We start from the raw sequence: 19,812 nt of genomic DNA on the forward strand, positions 1-19,812 counted from the left end.
ACCTGCCCCCAGCCTGTGACTGCACAGTGAAGTAGAAGCAGCACAGTAATGAGCTCATCTCTTTTCTCTCCTCCTTTCAGCATGTGTCAAGCCAGCACAGTGTTGCCAACTGTCAGTATTTTTACTGGCAGCAAGTTAAAAAATGGGCACTTTTCTCCTGCCAGTAAATGCCAGTGAGAGGAAAAGGTTGCCAAGTACAAATTTGACGGTGAGGCCAGCTCGGAAATGCACATGCGCAGTTCCAGTCTGGATCCAGCCGAGACCATCCGAGTGCCTTCTACAGTGTGTTTGGGCAGTGCTGGTGGGTCTGGCAGAGGCAGTGCCTGAGCTTGTCATGTGATGTCATGGAGCAGATCAGCCAGAGCCTCATGTGCGGGTCTGCAGGAAGGGAGTGAGGCATGCCAGGAGAGGAACTGTCAGAGGTGTTTGGACTGGAGTGGAATGAAGGAACCACCTGGGGTGGAGAGAGACTGTCACTGTGAATAACGAGGGGATGGGTCATGTCAGTGAAGTGTCATCATCATCATCATCTGTGCTGCTGCACACTGCTGTTAGTGTCACTGTGAGAGTCGATTTCATGTGTATGTGCCTGCCCATTCTAATTCCTATCACTGAGATACTAACTTACTATATTGATAATAAAATAAATATATATAATAATATAATAAATATATTTTGCCTTACTATCTACCTTAAATCACATTGGTAGTTGCATATTGTTCTTGTTTGTAGCCTAAATCCTAAAATTTGCACTTATTTCCCGGTAGTAGAGAGGGCCCAGCGTGGAAGTTTTGGTTTACCTGCTGTTTAATTGCTGTCAGCGAGAAAGTAGGAAGAACGGATCCAAGCATGCAGAGGAAGGTGGAGTGGTACCCGCGAAGGAGGTAAGGGTGGATGAGGCTCCCTGCTGGTTGATGCAGCTGCCACCACCACTGTAAATCCTACTGGAGATGTTCTCTTGCCTGTACAGGATGAGACACAGCTAACCTTCCTGTCCCTGGTGCTGAAGGACCGGTGAGATTTGGGGAGATTGTCTATGTGATGGGGGATGGGGGTATCTGGATGTATGATCAGAGTGGAAGGATCTGATGGGGTATCTGGTGGACTGTGATCAGAGTGGAGGTATCTGGAGGTGTGATCAGAGTGGAGGGATGGGGGTGTGTGTCTGGGGATGTGATGAAAGTAGAGAGGTGTGATCAAAGTGGAGGAATCTGAAGGGGGGGGGGGGAATCTGGGGGTGTGATTAGAGTGGAGGAATCTGAAGGGGGAGGGTATGTGGGGGGTGTGATCAAAGTAAGGGGTTTGATCAGGCTGGGGGGGTGATCATAATGGGGGTATCTTTGGGGGTGTGGTCAAAGTGGGGGGTATCTGGGGATGTGATCAGGGTGGGGGACCATGGGTTAGAGGGCGCAAATTACTTGCCCCAGGCACTGATAACCCATGCTACGACACTTCTGCAGACCAACATTATCAAGGTTGCAGAGAGCATGTGTCAACAGATAGATCCCTTTAAAAAGAAAGCCACACTTTGGTGTAATTAGGATAGTTTATTGGAGTTCTCAAGGCTTCTTTGAAGTTAATATAAATATTACAGACATCGGGATATGGGCACAAAAATAGATGTCACAAGGATACAGACCTAAAGCCATCAGATGGCCATGAGGCATATGGGTGCACAAAATAATAGATGTGAAAGTTTACAACATGTCAGTCAGTTAGACTAGCAGGCACTTTTGCAAGCCAGTGGAGACATAATGCAAAATAATGCAAAACATCAAAATCAGATCACGAAAGTCAGGACCAAGAAGACAGAAGAACACACCATGATATCATAACTAGAGTGACACCAAGGACATATTTGGATATGATTAGAGACAACCATATTATATTACTAAATATATCTTTATGTCATGTTATCATGTTTTCGGTAGATTATGCTGTGGCAAATGTTTTCTCTGTAATATGAATTGTGAGTGTCAAGCTGTGCATACAATATAGTATTGATTTTTGTCAAACCATGCTTGCTTATTCTATAACTGTGCTGTAGGTTGCATATTCTATGCTATATATGTTGTTGTAGGCTGTGAAATGCAGCAAATATTCCTTTTTTCGGTAGTAGTCCCTGAATTAGAATTTTGTTGTATCTGGACATTTTTTGTGTATAGCTTAAGAGTTTCATATAACAGGAATGGTTATATAAGGACACTTTCAAAAAACATCTTCATTTTGTTTTCTATAACAGGGTATGCTGCTGTGAGCATTACACTTACATCTTATAATGTGAAAGGCAGATGTAGCGATGCTGATGGACAGGTGAGGAGGCTATACGAGGACACTTTCAGAAAACATCTTTATTTTGTTTTCTGTAACACGGTATGCTATTACGGCATTGGAGAACACTCACATGAGATGAGTCTGTGGAAGGGGTGTGTAGAGATGGACAGATAAGGAGGATAAATTGGTCAGATGCAGGATGATGTTGATGTAGCAGAGGGTGTGCTAAGGTAACGGCCTGTACATTGGAGGATCAGTTGGGAATAAGTGAAGAAATACTGGGGAGATGGAGGATGGGGCAATGAGGCTATACTGGAAACGATGGGGGGAGGTGCCAGTACTAAAGAGGATAGGGGAAGGAAGTCTGTATTAGAGTGAATGGAGGGAGGAGTTGTACTAGAAGGACCAAGGGGAGGAGCCTGTGTGGGTAAAGATAGGGGAGGAGCCTGTACTGGAAAGGATGTAGAAGCCTGTACAGGTAAAGATGGGGGAGGAGCCTGTACTGAATAGGATGCTGAAGGAGCCTGTATGGGTTAAAGTTGGGGGGAGGAGCCTGTACTGAAAAAAATGGTGTAGGAGCCTGTACGGGTAACGATGGGGGGAGGAGCCTGTTACTGGAAAGGATGGTGTAAAATCCTGTACTGGTAAAGATGGGAGGAGGAGTCTGTACTGGAAAGAATGGTATAGGAGCCTGTACTGGTAAAGTTTGGAGAGGAGCCTGTACTGGAAAGGATTGTGTATAAGCCTGTATGGATAAAGATGGGGGGAGGAGCTTGTACTGGAAAGAATGGTGTAGGAGCCTGTACTGGTAAAGATGGGAGAGGAGCCTGTACTGGAAAGGATGGTGTAGGAGCCTGTACGGGTAAAGATGGGGGGAGGAGGCTGTACTGGAAAGGATGGTGTAGGAGCCTGTAGTGGTAAAGATGGGAGAGGAGCCTGTACTGGAAAGGATGGTGTAGGAGCCTGTACGGGTAAAGATGGGGGGAGGAGGCTGTACTGGAAAGGATGGTGTAGGAGCCTGTACGGGCAAAGATGGGAGAGGAGCCTGTACTGGAAAGGATGGTGTAGGAGCCTGTACGGGTAAAGATGGGGGGAGGAGCCTGTTACTGGAAAGGGTGGTGTAGGAGCCTGTACTGGTAAAGATGGGGGGAGGAGTCTGTACTGGAAAGGATAGTATAGGAGCCTGTACTGGTAAAGATGGGGGGAGGAGCCTGTACTGGAAAGGATAGTGTAGGAGCCTGTATGGGTAAAGATGGGGGGAGGAGCCTGTACTGGAAAGGATGGTGTAGGAGCCTGTATGGGTAAAGATGGGGGGAGGAGTCTGTACTGGAAAGGATGGTGTATAAGTCTGTATGGATAAAGATGGGGGGAGGAGCCTGTACTGGAAAGGATAGTGTAGGAGCCTCTACGGGTAAAGATGGGGGGAGGAGCCTGTACTGGAAAGGATGTTGTAGAAGCCTGTATGAGTAAAGATGGGGGGAGGAGCTTGTACTGGAAAGGATGGTGTAGGAGCCTGTATGGGTAAAGATGGGGGGGAGGAGCCTGTACTGGAAAGAATGGTGTAGGAGCCTGTACGGGTAAAGATGGGGGGGAGGAGCCTGTACTGGAAAGAATGGTGTAGGAGTCTGTACAGGTAAATATGGGGGGGGGGGAGCCTGTACTGGAGAGACTGGGGTAGGAATCTGTAATGTACTGTAGAGGGTGAGGTTGAATCTGTAGTGAAGACAATGAAAGATGGGGGAGCCTGTAATGTAAGTACAGGGGGCAGAGCCTGTACTAAAATGTTTGGGTAAAGGATACTATAATGGAGAGGATGAGGGAAAGAGCCTGTACTGGAGAGGATGAGAGAGAAGTCTGTACTGGAGAAGATTGGGGGAGGAGTCTGCACTGGAGAACATTAGGGGAGGAGCCAGTGGTAGTAATAGAGGATATTGGAGAGAGTGAATGGAAGGTCTGGGGAAAATAAGGGGAGGGGCCTGTATTGGAGATGATGAGGGGAGGAGTCTCTACTAGAAAGAATAGGGGAAAGAGTCTAGACTTGAGGGGGTGGGGAGTAGACTAAACTGGAGAGGGTGGAAGGCGATTGTATGGGAAAGTATACGGTGAGGCACTTATACTGGAAAAGATAGGAAAACAGGCTGTACTGGAGTGGATAGAAGGAGGAGCCTGTATCTGGTAGAATGGGTGGCACCGAGATCGAGAGAAAATAGGGGGAGAAGAGTATTTAGATTAGTTGAAGAAGGGAATGAAAGTTGGCTCCCTAGAGGGCAGGTTAGAATTCACAAGCCAGTAATTTTCAACACTTCGGTTCCTAAGGCATTAACCACTTTATACCTTTATACCTGAAACCAAAAGTTACTGAAAACCTGACTTCCCTCTCTCTCCCTGAAATCATTAGCATTACTATAAGAGAATGCAAAACATGTCCTGTTATTCACCAGCCATTTTTGTCTTTCCTAGACACAAACATCTTGCTGCTAATATCACTCTGTATATTATATTCTTCTGGCCCAAAGGCATACAACACAGAAAGCTACCACACTTCTTATGTAATGCCTAGCTCTTGGTCCCTAAGCCAAACTTGTGCTCCTTTCATCAACATGGCTGCCGTCACCCACCACAGTCACCCACCACAGTCACCCACTTCCTCCTCTGGCTGGGCTGGCCGCTACACATTATAATGTGTCCCAATCCAGAAGGTTAAATGCGTGGTGCACATATGTACCTAACCACAGGGGTTAACCTGGTACAAATGTTCTACAACAGTTTAAGGCTGTTCCACCCGAACGGTTGAATAGCTTCAAAGTGGTTTTAAAGCCAAGACAATTTTTACCTTAATGCATTCTTTGCATTAAGGTCAATAAGTCTCATGAGTTGTATTATTCCTTCACTTCCCTAAATACTTACCTGAGTTCTGTCTCGATCCAGCGCTAAATCCATCTACAGTGGCGCTGGTCTGTGTTCCTCTCCTCACAGGACACAAAGACTGTCAGTCAAATCCTGTTAGGAGGTAGCAGAGACGAGGACACGCCATGTGTCTCTATGGACACACACAAGCTGCTTGCTATGGGGGTACACACAGAAGAGTAGCACAGAGAGTGCCGGTGGGGGACCAAAGAAGAAGAAGGTTCAAGGCCTTTCTGTGCAATACCATTGCACAGAGCAGGTAAGTATAACATGTTTATTATTTTAATTAAAAATATAGCTTACAACTGCTTTAACTCCCAAAGACACTGTTCTTCTGATACACCATAGTTACACTTGTTCTTGACTTAAACATGTTTTCCAAGTAAATTACACCGAGCATTTCTTCAATTAAGTTCAATAAAGCTCTTTTACCAGCAAACTTGAGGTTCACATGTGCATCTTACATCATTCTTCACGTACATGTGCATTACATATAACTACATACAAATTGGCTTTGCAATCTGGCTGAGATAGTTTAACTGTGCTGCTGAACTAGTACAAAGTACCTAGCAGTTTTACAGTTGTGAAAAAACATAGTGCAGCCCATACCTGAGAAGAAGAATGTCCTTATCAACAAAGGCCATGAAACTTGGTTTCCCGGGACAAGAGGAAGAATTCCGGGAATTACATTAATACACTTGGTCCTCAATGACTCTTCCCATGTTGGACACCCCCCAATCCCTGAGTTAGTTCTCTGCAGCTATACAGTATATATCCCAGAACACAGGATATGACACACCTGCAGAGGAAAATGTCATACACGACCCCTGCAGCAAACTGCCAGAATATTTAAAGCCATATAATAATACAGTAATTAACACAAGCAAAATACAACAAAATAGTGACATGCAGTAGACAGTAGCAGGGGTTAGTACTTCTTTTAGTATGGTCCCTCCTTTGGGTGGAGCCAGTGAGTAAAGTACTGTACCCCTTTATAATTAGTGTGGGAGATGTCTCAAGCAAAGAATTGATGGGACAATAAACAAACAGAAGGTGTCGCCATCTAAGTGTATCAATTTGATTAAAAACAAGTAAAGGAAAGTGTTCAAATACAATACACTCACAAAGATGAGAGTAAATGGGCAAATCGTCAGTCCTGATTCACTGGCAAACCTTGATGGACAGCGGGAGGATGGATGGATGAGATGTAGCCTTAAAACAGCTCTGCAGGATAGGTGGAATAGAGCTGGACTCTGTCAGAATGCAGATTAAGTTCGTATGTCTTTCTCCAGCAGAAAATATAGCCGCACTGGAATGCAAGCCAGCACTGGGACCAGAATCGGAAGTGATGTCGGGACATATTGTCCTCATAGCATGACCACCCATCATGCTTTGATGTCAATATGTCCCGATGTCACTTCCAATTCCATGGGAGAACTCACTAGTGGAGGACTTTCATAGAGGAGTGTGGGAGAGTTGGCCACACATCCAATGTTCAAGTATTGCAACTGATGTTGAACTGTGTACTGAATATGAAACTATGGAGCTGGAAAATACAGTCTCAAGGTTCGAAATATACTGATTCTACAGTAAAATTGTTAAAAGGATGCACATGAGGACATTTCTCTATTATCGGTGGTGGGCTTCAGGCAGGGATAATGTGAATATCTAGGATGGCAGAGTCTCTCCCTACAGAGGTGAGTGCATACTCTAATCCATCTCTGAGCCTGAAGGAGATGGGAGGAACCCTAGGCTGGTTTGACGGGAGCTGGTAGCAAATGAGGGAGGCTTACAAGCCTGTTCTATAGAGGATAAAGGGAGCCTGTACTGGAGGGGATGGCGAATGAACTTGTACTGTAGAGGATGTGGGAAGTGCCTGTATTGGAAATGATGGGGAAAGAGCTTGTATTGAAGAAGATGGGAGAGGAGATTGTACTGGAGAGGATGGAGGAAAGGATCTGTACTTAAGAGGATATGGGGAGGAGCCTTACTGGAAAGTAGTGGGGGGAGCCTGTACTGGAGAAGATGGGGAAAGAGAATGTACTGAAGAAGATGGAAGATGAGCTTGTATTGGAAAGGACGGGGGGGAGCCTGTTCTGGGTAGTATGAGGAAAGGAGACTATACTCAAGAAGTTAGGGGAAGAACCTGTACTGGTGAAAATGGAGGAGGAGGTTGTACTAGAGAGAATGGGAGAAAGACCCTGTACTGGAGAAGATAGGGGGAGGGACCATTACAGGCTTGGCGGGAGCTGGTAGCAAATGGGGGAGGCTTACAAGCCTGTTCTGTAAAGGATGGAGAGAGCCTGTACCAGAAGGGATGTAGTAGGAACCTGTACTGTAGAGAATGTGGGAGGTGCCTGTATTGGAAAGGATGAGGAAAGGATGAGGAAAGAGCCTGTGCTGAAGAAGATGAGAAGGAGCTTGTACTGGAGAGGATGGAGGAAAGGGTCTGTACTTAAGAGGATGTAGGAAGGAGCCTTACTGGAAATGACTGGGGGAGCCTGTACGGGAGAGGATGGGGAAAGAGGATGTACTGAAGAAGATTGAAGAGGAGCTTGTATTGGAAAAAATGGGAGGAGCCTGTTCTGGAGAGTATGGGGAAAGGAGACTATACTGGAGAGTATTGGGGAAGGACCTGTACTGGAGAAAATGGAGGAGGAGCTTGTACTAGAGAGGATGGGGGAAAGACCCTGTACTGGAGAAGATAGGGAGAGGGACCATTACTGGCTTGGCGGGAGCTGGTAGCAAATGAGGGAGGCTTACAAGCCTGTTCTATAGAGGAGCGAATGGAGGAAAAACATATACTGTAGAGAATGTGGGAGGTGCCTGTATTGGAAAAGATGAGGAAAGAGCGTGTACTGAAGAAGATGAGGGAGGAGCTTGAACTGGAGAGGATGGAGTAAAGGGTCTGTACTTAAGAGGATTTGGGGAGGAGCCTTACTAGAAAGGATGGGGGGAGCCTGTTCCAGAGAGTATGGGGAAAGGAGACTATATTGGAGAGTATAGCGGAAGGACCTTTATTGGAGAAAATGGAGGACAAGCTTGTACTAGAAAGGATGAGGGAAAGATCCTGTACTAGAAAAGATAGGGGGAGGGACCATTATTGGAGAGAATTGGGGAGCTTGGCTCTGAGGAAGAGGCAAGTCCTCGAAACGCGTCAGCCTTTTGGATGTCTAAACTCCCTATTGCGGACTGTTACTCAGCGCGGTGTTGATCCAGCTGTTCTTTTATGATGTGCCTTGACTATATTGTCGTTTGTGAGTACAACACCTACTTTATTCTTTATTAAACATTTTTTATGGTAATGCACTAGGCCTGTGCCTCTTTGTTCTTTCCCCATTCAGTATGGAGGAAAGAGACTGCACTGAAATGGATAAGGGGAGGGCACTGTTGTGGGACATATAGGGAAAAAGAGCCTATACTGGGGAGGATTATGAAAAAGGATGTGCTGGGGGAGGAGCCTTTTCTGGAGAGAATAGGGGACAGAGGCTATACAGTAGAGAATGAAGGTTCTGGGGGAGCTTGCACTAAAGATGATGGGGGGGACTGTAATGGAGAGGATAGAGGAAGCCTTTACTGGAGAGGATGGGAAAAGGAACCTGTACTGGAATGGAGGGGATGAGAAGCCTGTAATAGTGAGGATGAGGGAGAAGCCTAAACTTGAGATGACGAGGGAGGAGCCTCAACTAAAGATGATGGGGGGGAAGCATGTACTGGAGAGAATTATGGGAGAATCTTGTACTGGAGAGGATGGAAGGGAACCTGTAATGAAAAGATTGGGGGGGGGGGAGCCTGTACTGGAGACTATAGGAAAAAGGGCCTGTACTGCTGAGGATATGTGGGGATGAGAGACTGTCTGGAGAAAATGAGGTGAGAAGCTTGTATTAGGGGGTTAGGGTGGAGCCCCTACTATAGAGGATTGGAGGAAGAGCCTCTGCTAGAAAGAATGGGGAAAGGGGTCTATACTGAAAAGGATGACGGAAGTCTGTACTGGAGAGGATTGGGGGGCTGTACTGGATAGGTTGAGGGATAAGCCTGTATTGGAAAGTATGTGGAAGGACCATATATTGCAGAAGCTGAGGGAAAAGCATGTGCTGAAGAATATGGGGAGGGGTCTGTACTGAAGATGATGGGGGGGCTGTACTTGAGAGGATGGGGGAAAGAGCCCAGACTTGAGTGGATGAGGGTGGAGCCTGTAATGGGGTATATGGGGGAGAGACCTGTACATGAGAGCATGTTGGGAGGAGGCTGTTCCTAAAAGGATGGGGGAAGGAGCCTCTACTGAAAATGATGGGAGTAGAAGATTTTTTTGGAAAGGATCAGGTGAAAAGTCTGCATTGGAGAGGATGGGGGGAGGCTGACCTGTAGTGGAAAGTATGGAGGGGAAGGAGATCATGCTTGAAGAATGAGGGAAGAGCCTGTATTGGAGAGGATGGGGGAAAAACCTATACTATAGAGGATGAGGAGGAACCTGTACTGAAGAGTACAGAGGAAAGAGCCTGTACTGGAGTGGAATGGGGGGATGAAGTCTGTACTGGAAATGATAGAGAAATTAACCTGTACTGGAAAGGATGGGAGGAGGAACCAGTTCTATAAAGTAGGGGGGGAGCCTGTAATCGCAAGGAGAGGGAGTGGCCTGCATTGACGAGGAATGGGGTAAGAGCATTTACAGAAGTGTATGGAGGAAAGGGCCTGTCCTATTGAGGATGTGGAGAGGAGCCCTGGAAAGGATGGGGGAAGGAGTCACTACTGGAGAGGATGGGGAAAGAGCCTGGACTGGAGAGGATGAGGGGAGGAGCCTGTACTGGGGAGGATCTGGGAAGAATCCTGTATTGGAGAAGATGGGGAAATAGTCTGTCCTGGAGAGGATATGGGAAGGAGCTCTGGAAAGAATGGGAGACAAACCTGTTACTCGAGAGAATATGGAAGAACCTTTACCGGAGTGGATGGGAAAAGAGTCAGTACTGGATAGGATTGGAAAGAGTCTGTACTGAGGAGGATGGAGAAAATAGTCAGTACTGAGAAGAATGGAGGAAAGATCCTGTACTGGAAAGGACATAGTGATAAGAAGGGGGGAAAGAGCCATTACTAGAGGGAATAGGGAAGTAGCCTGTACTGGAGGGGATAGGGCAGGGGTAGGCAACCTGCGGCTCTCCAGCTGTTGCAGGACTACAAGTTCCATCATGCCTTTGCAAGTCATAGCTGTAACTGTCAGTTTTGTAATGTTGCAATGCCTCATGGGAAATGTAGTTCCACAACAGCCGCAGGTTGCCTACCCCTGGGATAGGGAAATAGTCTGTACTGAGGAGGATAGGGAAAAGATCATGTACTGAAGAGGATGGGGGAGGAGCCTGTACCACAGTGGGAGGAGAAAGAGACTGTACTGGAGAGGATGGGGGAGGAGTCTATTCTGGAGAGGATGGAAGAAGGAGCCTGTACTGGAGAGGGTGTTGGGAAGAAGAGTTTAGAGAAACAGTATGGATTCTTTCAACATTATGACTGTGCATGACTGTATTAAAATGCTCCTGTGTTGTACTGTTTCCTTTTTCTTTATTTTTGTTCATATCTGCTACTTTCTGGAAATAAGCTTTTTATTTGATTGTGATTTCCATAATATTATTTCCTTACCATTTTTTTATGCATAGACAATTTTTTCTCTGATAGTATTATGGTATAAGCACCACCATCAATATGCAAATATTACAGAAAATAACTTTTTAATGCAGAATCAGCAATTGAGCTGCATGCAAAATCTTAAAACAGTGGGAATGCGGAGCAAATAAAACACAAGTGATTGTCAGTAACTCCAGGCAGTGTACATTACCTCTATCTGATAAGAGTGAGAAAGAGGGAACAATAGAGCTAATAAAGCAAATACAGCAACAGGAGGAGTATAAATAACAGAATTTAAAAAGCAACTCCAGAAAAACACAGTATATTAAACATTTTAGTGGGCTCATTTTTTTAAATGCTTGAATTATAAAATACATATTTTTGCAATATTGGAAACCTGGAAGATTTCCCCTTTATTTGTGTTCTAGTGACAACTGAAGATTTTTCTTTTTTTTTTCTTTTTACTCTTGGTGATAATGGTAAAAAAAAGACAAATAGAGAGGGTGAATCTCCCTAAAAGGGGCACAGACAGCAATAAAAACCTGACCAGTGTTCTATCCCTTTTCACTCCAAAATTATATGTACAGGTGAAACTCAAAAAATTAGAATATCGTCCAAAAGTTCATTTATTTCAGTAATGCAATTTAAAAGGTGAAACTAATATATGAGATAAACTCATTACATGCAAAGCAAGATAGTTCAAGCCGTGATTTGTCATAATTGTGATGATTATGGCTTACAACTCATGAAAACCCCAAATCCACAATCTCAGAAAATTAGAATATTACATGCAATCAATAAAACAAGGACTGTACATAGAACAATATCGGACCTCTGAAAAGTATAAGCATGCATATGTACTCAGTTCTTGGTTTGGGCCTCTTTTGCACCAATTACTGCCTCAATGCGGCTTGGCATGGAAACTATCAGCCTGTGGCACTGCTGAGGTGTCATGGAAGACCAGGATGCTTCAATAGCGGCCTTCAGCTCTTCTGCATTGTTCGGTCTCATGTCTCTCATCTTTCTCTTGAAATAAATGAACTTTTGGACGATATTCAAATTTTTCGAGTTTCACCTGTATATACATATATAATTATCCAAAATTAAAAAGTTTCTGACACTCCCCTCAGACGACGTGCAGGTGCACGAAACGCGTAAGGAGGAGACAGTAACGCCGTTGACGCCACCCTGCCAAAGCAACGAGGAGCTCTGGCAGCCATCTTTTTAGTTTGGACGGTTAGTCTATTTGGTTTTTATATGCCCTGCTGTTTACCTGGATTTGTGCAATAAATTGTTTTTCCAGACTACTACACTATGGGCATCCTTTTACTCTGACTCCTTTGAGGAGCTTTTGATCCACAGCTGTCCTGACAGAGAAGGAGCCTCCATTAACCATAGAGGACTGTACCCACCTTTAGGGAGCTCTGGAAGACCTGGATACTGGTGAATCCACGCTTCAGAGTCCGCCTGTCCACAGAGGAAAGGCCTCGGATTCCTGTTGTCATACCAGAGTGACCTTTGGCGACATCATAAATAAAACACATGCGCATTTTCATGCGCCTTCTGGTGAGTGCGCATTGCTTATTATTTCTATATATGCACTTTCACCGAGTCCAAGAAAGCGTATGGTTAATGAGCACTTCAATCACTTTATGAACTTTTATCAGCGATTGACATCTGATTACTACCTTGTGTTCGTTTAACTTTTTTAGCGACGCACATCATTTTGTTTTGTCAAAGCTACTCATTGACAAAAGCTGACTCAAAGCCTTAAATTCTAAATTGGGTGAGCGTCCATGCGGTATATAACTAAAGAATAAAACCAAAAGAAAAACAACAATATGAATTTCAACACCCTTACATGTTCTTAAGCCAGGGTTCACATTGATGTGGAGCAGCACACTGTATGTGATTTGCACAGGAACCACACCGCATTCCTGCGCAAATCACATGCAATTTCTGCGTGGTGCAATTTGAGCCATACATTTTATATGGCTCAAATCGCACCACATCCGCACCAAAAAAGTGCAGGACCCTTTTTTTGTCCACACCAGAATCGGATTGCATGGGTGTTCACACCAATGTGATCTGATTCTGCACATCGCACCGCATTTTTCTAACTGATTTTGGGGTGTCATTAAGTTAAAATACACACCCGCAGTGGTTCATATAAACGGGGTGTGATTATGATGCGGTGTGGAAATTGCACAGAAACCAATGCAAATTCTGCACAGTATCAGTGTGAACCCAGGCTTAAATTAGAATATATAAGAACATACAGAAAAAGCCTCCAATGGGATGGGACTTTAAAGGCACCAATAAGTTAAAAGTTCAAATTCATCTTTATTAAATACCATCTTAAAACCATCAAATATAAAAAGAATTATGTAGAAAAAAGCTGTTTCTAATTGTGTCACCATCACATGGATAATTACATAATTTTTGCAACAATTTACTCTTTGGTTATATCATCCTCGTGTCAATCATTTGCAGAAACCAACGCGTTTCAGAGTCAATTAACTTCTTCCTCAGGGAAACAGAAAAATGGCAACATATACAGTTGATGGATCAAAGCAACACAATCTGCAGTCACAGCATATAAACAGTGTAAGTGGTCTTCATATCCAAAATATGCCTCTCAGGATCAACACACCCAGGGCCCCCCTGGCAAAACACTGGGGCCTCCAAGATGGTTCATAATCTTATGAGCCCATTGGAAGTGTTATTTATTTTTATTTATTTATTTATTAAGGAATGCATTTGATTCAATGTAGAATTGTAGACAGTGAAATTAAAATTCTAATCAACACAGCAAATATTGTCTAAATACAAGGCACATGCATTGGTGTGCTTCGTGTAGTTCCTCCAGATCTGTACAGTAATCTAGTATGAAACATTGCCTCTGTGCAAGAGTTTCCTGTAATAAAGACCGGTCACTGCTCTCCTTGTGTAGGGTGACTAGTCTTGTTTCCGCCCCCTCCTGTAAGTCTGCAGGCAGACTTTAGTGGGTGGGGCTTTCTGAATCCCTCCCACAGCTCTGCTGTCTGCACAAACTATGTATGACACAGTGATGATGTCACTGCAACTCTTACAAGGCAATAACAGGGTTTGCAAATAAGTTTGGCGCATGCAAAGTGGATTTTTTTTCTTTGTGGCTATTGAGATATATGTATATTTAATAAATGTTTGCCTGGAGGTCTACTTAAGGCTCCGTTCACACCAATGCATTTTTAGTGCTTTTTGCAGAAACGCACTACAGTTCATTTAACATGTTCACATCTGTGCCTTTTTGAGCTGCTGTGTTTTTGGAAGAGGTCAGGGACTTTTTAAAAGCAAAAAGCATAATTTTTGCTACAACAGAGAAGCTGCTGAAATGCATGGTAGGGCGTTTTTACTACTTTTTGGTGCGTTTTGTGTTTTGCATTTTGCATTTTTATTCTGCCCAGCAACAAAAAAAATTCCAGTAAAAAAAAAAAGCTGAACAAAGTGCAACACGCATCAAAAAACGCATACAAAACGCATAAAAAAACACAGGTAGAAAACAAGGAATTGCGAAAAGCACTGCAAAATGGACAAAAAGCAAACTGCATAGGTGTAAACAGAGCCATAGGTGTGAACAGAGACTTACACCTATGCAGTTTGCTCTGTCTTGCAGTGCTTTTCGCAGTTCGATTTGCGTTTTTTTTACTCGCATTTTTTATGTGCTTTTTACGTGTTTTTTACCGTGTTTTGAGCAGGTTTTTTTTTTGCTAAAGGGAATTTTTTTGTTGCTGGGCAGAATAAAAATGCAAAATGCAAAAGTCCCTGACCCTTTCCAAAGAGGAAGCAGCTCAAAAAAAGCATAGATGTGAACATGTTCCATAGGAAACCATGTTAAATGGACTGTAGTGCGTTTCAGCAAAAAGCACTAAAAAACGCATTGGTGTGAACGGATCCCAAAGGTGTGTTTTGGTGGTTATAAGAGTGCAATGAGTATTCAACTTTGGTTCCAAAAATTTACCCCTCCCCCCTTCCCCATTAGTCCCATTATTTTACCATTTGTTTTTTTACAGCAAAGTAAAAGCTGAAAAAAAGGTTAAGGGATAGTTCCCGGTGCAGCACCCTCCTAATTAAGGTATAGGATGATAGGTAAATGTAGTTAAGTTCCTTGGTAGCCAGTAGAGCAGCTGTTGATTACTTTAGTCTGCTCCATGTTTCACAGGCTGCTGCTCTGATTATTTCCCCCTGCATTCTAAAAAGTTCTAGAATCACAGTGGAAGAAGACAGAAGAGCAAACTGAATATTTATGGGACTCATCCAATCCCTGAGGAGGTGTCCAGTAAGTGGCTGTAGAGCCCATAAATAGTCTGTGGCCTGGGACAGAGGTATGTGGGTCCTGGACTCAGTTCTGCAGGAGTCCTCAGCCTAAGGGACTCTGCCCCTAAGGGCACTCTACTGGAGTGTTGCTTGAGGGTCATGAAGGTCCCAGCTGTATCATAGCTGGGGGGGGGGGGGGGGCTATTTTCAAGTCTTTTCTGGGATTTTGGTCTGGAGAACTTGCTGAAGCTCTGAAGCTGAAGAATACCTGGTGAAAATTGGAGGAGGGCATCCAGCTGTCCTGTGGTATTGTGAGTTTAAAGAATATGTAAACCCAACATTTTTTATTCCTGATATGTGCCTACTGTACCATGTACTTCTATGATGAAGTTTCCTGTTCTCTTTGTATTGCTTTCTTTGTGTGAAATCCCTGGTGTTCCTGCCAGCCTCCTTGCTTCCCTATTAAAAACTGACCACACTAAACAGCAGAACACATCATGGTAAGTTCTCTAGCTATGCTGAAAACTCAGTCCACTCTTCTATGTTCAGAGTTGTCCTAACATGCCCCCCTGGAAGACCAGTGTCCTGCTGTTTCTCCTCCCCTAGGTGCCATGCAGCCGAGAATAGAGGGTATGTGATCATTTATAAAAGAGAAAAAAAAGGTATATCATTTTTTTTGTATGTATACACAAGTGTTTTGCCTTTCATTTCTATTTTAAGCTGAATGGTTTGCTGTACAAGATGAGGGTTTACAATCACTTTAACTATTCCTCAGTGAGTAGTACCTGCTGGACATCGGAAGGAGGCAGCCAATGATCCTGTGGCATTGTGAGTACTGACCTAGAATCGTGGTGGTGTGTGTGTTTCTCTGTTCTTCAAAAGGGCACTAGTCATTATTTAACCAGTGGTGATTTTCTTGGGAACTATCTCATCTACGGGTTCTGCTTGTGCCTCAGTGGAAAGAGAAGTGCCCTCAGCTAGTTCTGCATTTTTTTCCTGGTTATCCCCTGCCTCCTTCACCCCATCCAAGGTAAATCTCCCAAGACTGTTATTGAGCCAGAGAGAAAGAGGAATTCTGTATGCCTGGCTGTGTTTGCACTAAATTCGGGGAAAGGAATCAGCTATCACCAGCTCCTTCCTCTGGGATGATCAAATACACAAAAGGGGAAAATACAATAACATAGAAAATAAATGAAATAATAAAATAATGAAAATACCCCAACTATAGCCCTGTGAACTGGGGTGCATTGGAGGCCATTTACAAAATCTGGGATGCTTTAGTGCAAAACAGGTTAATGCACAACATAACATGCCTGCATGACCGTACCTCATAGTGAGATCCCAGCCAAATTTCAGCTCAAATCTGCTCATTTTTTTTTTAATCTAAAGGATAATATTTCTCACTGCACCTGCTGCAAAGGCATGGTCATGGTTTGAAAGCCCTCTTCCCCAGTTATGAACTGGTTAAAGACTTCTCCTCAAAGCACCAGCTATATTGTAGATGCAAATTATATATACAGTATATTTCCATGTAACATTTTTCTGAATTACGCTCCATGTCTCACTCTTGTCACTCTAATACACTCTTAAGTTGTAACAAAATAGGTTTACCATAAATTATTCATTTCCCTCTTCTCACTGCATGCAATGTTACTTAATTTATATAAATATATGTGACGGAAAACACACTCCAAATAAGTGTATATTACAGGCATTACATAAATATTTGAGTAGTTTGCAATCGATCATGCGATGAAGCTGCTGGTATGTCATATTGCCATTAGAATTTTTTTGTTGGATTTCATTTGCGTGGTAATTCATTTAACTATTTCATTATATTGCTGTTACAAATGGTGACAGAAAAATGAAATCTCTGACAATTTGTTATAGGGAGTAATACAATCATATGCAACAAAGACATTATTCCTCTGCCATATTTAGAAATGAGCGAAGCACTTTCTTGAATTGACTTTTTTTTGCTGCCAGATCCTTCTGAAGCAGTCATGATTGGATGACGAAACGTGTCGTGGGCGTGACATGATGACGTCACCGCACAAACAGGAACTGGAAGTTTGCCATCTTGGAGAGGCTTCTGAAGGCAATATATTGTATACTGGATGTAGTACACACAGTTTATGTGTGATTTTGTTTAACACTTTATTTTAATAAACTGTTATGGCGAGCCGATATATTGTGCAATAAGGTTCTTTTTGTTCCTTTGAGCAAGTATATGGAGTCATGGTGGTTCTTGTGAGGATAAGAAACGGATAAAAGCTGCATGGAGACAGAGCCCTTTTAAAGGGCATGGCGCATATTGACCTAGTATAACAGGTCAGAACCTGAGATAAGCAGCCCATTTGGAAGGTGGAAATAGCACTTCTTGTGGTGGTGATTTGTTTAAATATCTGCACTGGTGGATGTTTTTCATTCATATGGATGTAATTTAAAGTGTTACTAAACCCAGGATTCTGCATTCACTATATCTGGTCTCCCACAGTACACACAACATGGAAATTCAATTATTTTAGTAAATATAAACTGCTAAATACCTGTTCTCATCAGCAGTTAGAACAGTCTTGTGACTTCTATCAGTGTCCAGCATAGCACTGGTTAAAGATTGTAGGAGGCATTTTCTTTCTGCCCTAGGAGGATGTGAAACCCTTGACTCTCTGTCTAGACAGTGCTAATTGGCCCTGTGCTGATCACATGCAGTCTCCCAAGAAAGAAAAAAAAAACCTCTCTAGCAACACACCAAACTGAGCATGTGCATGTGACTACGGATTCACTCTATATCAGGCTGTCATTTCAACAAGAGGAGAGGCAAAGGGGAAGGGATCAAACAGCCTTTTTATACAATGCAGAGGATTAACCCCTTTGGTTCCACAGTGAGTATAACAAGCATGCTTTACTGCATATACAGACTGATTTTACTGTTGTGGGTTTAGTAACACTTTAAGGTGGAAGAAGAAAATAGTGGACTTTTTACATACATACAGTTATTTATATTTTCACTGTAGATTGTTTTTTCAGTATTCTTTTGTTATCTGCACAGATGTGGATATTTTGCACAATTGTAGATGTTTAAGATTTGGCACTTTATATGTAATGATGATATATTAATACATAATTGTGAAGTGGAAGGAAAGTAATAAATGGTTTTCAAAACTGTTTAAAAATAATTATCTGAAAAGTGTGGCGTGCATTTGTATTCAGCCCCACGGAGTCAATACTTTGTAGAACCACCTTTCGCTGCAATTACAGCTGCAAGTCTTTTTGGGGATGTCTCTACCAGCTTTGCACATCTAGAGAGTGAAACCTTTTCCCATTGTTTGCAAAATAGCTCAAGCTCTGTCAGATTGGATGGAGAGTGTCTGTGAACAGCAATTTTCAAGTCTTGCCACAGATTCTCAATTGGATTTAGGTATGGAGTTTGACTAGGTATTCTAACACATGAATATGCTTTGATCTATACCATTCCATTGTAGCTCTGGCTGTATGTTTAGGATTGTTGTCCTGCTGGAAGGTGAACCTCTGCCCCAGCCTCAAGTGTTTTGCAGACTCTAACAGGTTTTCTTCTACAATTGTCCTGTATTTGGCTCCATCCATCTTCCCATCAACTCTGACCAGCTTCCTTGTCCCTGTTGAAGAAAAGCATCCCCACAACATGCTGCCACCACCATGTTTCACAGTAGAGATGGTGTGTTCAGGGTGATGTGCAGTGTTAGCTTTCCGTCATACATAACAGTTTTGCTTTTAGGCAATTTCAATTCAAAAGTTCAGTTTTGGTCTCATCTGACCAGAGCACTTTCTTCCACGTTTTCTGTGTCCCACCCATGGTTTCTCCCAAACTGAAAATGGGACTTCTTATGGTGGCAGAAGCTCCTTTCAGCTATGTTGGACTAGTTCTTGTGCCAAGAATGCCCCTCTCTTGCCTCACTCATTTAGTCACTAAGAGTAAAAAAAGAAAGTGGAAAATAGTAAGAAAAATAAAATCTAAGTAAAAGTGCATAAAGATTAAGGGGTTAATTTATTAAAGGCAAATAGACTGTGCACTTTGCAAAGTGCACTTGCACTCCCCAAGGGCAGTAGCTTCAAAGCTTAGTAAAGTAGGTAAAGCTTCACTTTCCAAAAAATACCCAACCGCATGCAAGGAAAATAAAAAACAGCATTTATGCTTGCACGTGATTGGGTGATGGAAGTTAGCAGGGCTCCCCTCATTTACTAAGCTCTGGAGCAACTGCATTTGAAAAGTGCACAGTCTTTAGTAACTCAACCTTATGGAGATATTTCAATGAATTCTCACAATTTTCAATTCAAATTTTAATCAAAAAGACCAGGACCAAATGCAGAGTCATAAAGTATGGACTGATATGTTCCTAAAAGAATTCAAAGTTTTGATGATACATCAAACTGGCCAGTGGTAGGACAGCTTTGCATTAGAAGGAACAAGGACAGCAGTTAGCAAACGACTGACAAAGTTCCTTCCACTTGTCAAAGCAGGTCTTTTAAATGTGTTCATTCACATAAAGTAACAGGTGGCCTCATCCCCACAAACCACTCATTCACACTGCATGAGCCAGTGTACCCATGTGAATAAGAACCTTTTTTTTTACAATTTTTAATAATTCGTTTTTACATTATTTTACAGGGGATCGGGTCTAGTAACTGGGGTTGTGCAGCCTCATAGGACAGTAAGAGCAGAATGAAAACTCCTCCTACGAG

The 19,812-nt window shown here is 43.1% G+C and overlaps 2 long non-coding RNA genes across 2 annotated transcripts; both read left to right on the plus strand.

Annotated features, from left to right (window-relative positions):
• The first annotated feature begins 229 nt into the window (after positions 1-229).
• On the plus strand, positions 230-14,618 carry LOC149467359 (uncharacterized). The gene is made up of 3 exons (XR_016311933.1): positions 230-1,014; positions 2,243-2,313; positions 12,098-14,618. It is a non-coding gene; the product is annotated as an uncharacterized LOC149467359 (long non-coding RNA).
• A 59-nt stretch (positions 14,619-14,677) lies between these two features.
• On the plus strand, positions 14,678-17,277 carry LOC149467360 (uncharacterized). Its single transcript, XR_016311934.1, has 2 exons — positions 14,678-15,918; positions 17,077-17,277. It is a non-coding gene; the product is annotated as an uncharacterized LOC149467360 (long non-coding RNA).
• The last annotated feature ends 2,535 nt before the right edge of the window (positions 17,278-19,812 follow it).

This window comes from Staurois parvus, unplaced genomic scaffold, assembly GCF_062004578.1.
Source record: "Staurois parvus isolate SC_StPar_1 unplaced genomic scaffold, SC_StPar_1.0 ptg000114l, whole genome shotgun sequence".
NCBI classification, from domain to species: Eukaryota; Metazoa; Chordata; class Amphibia; order Anura; family Ranidae; genus Staurois; species Staurois parvus.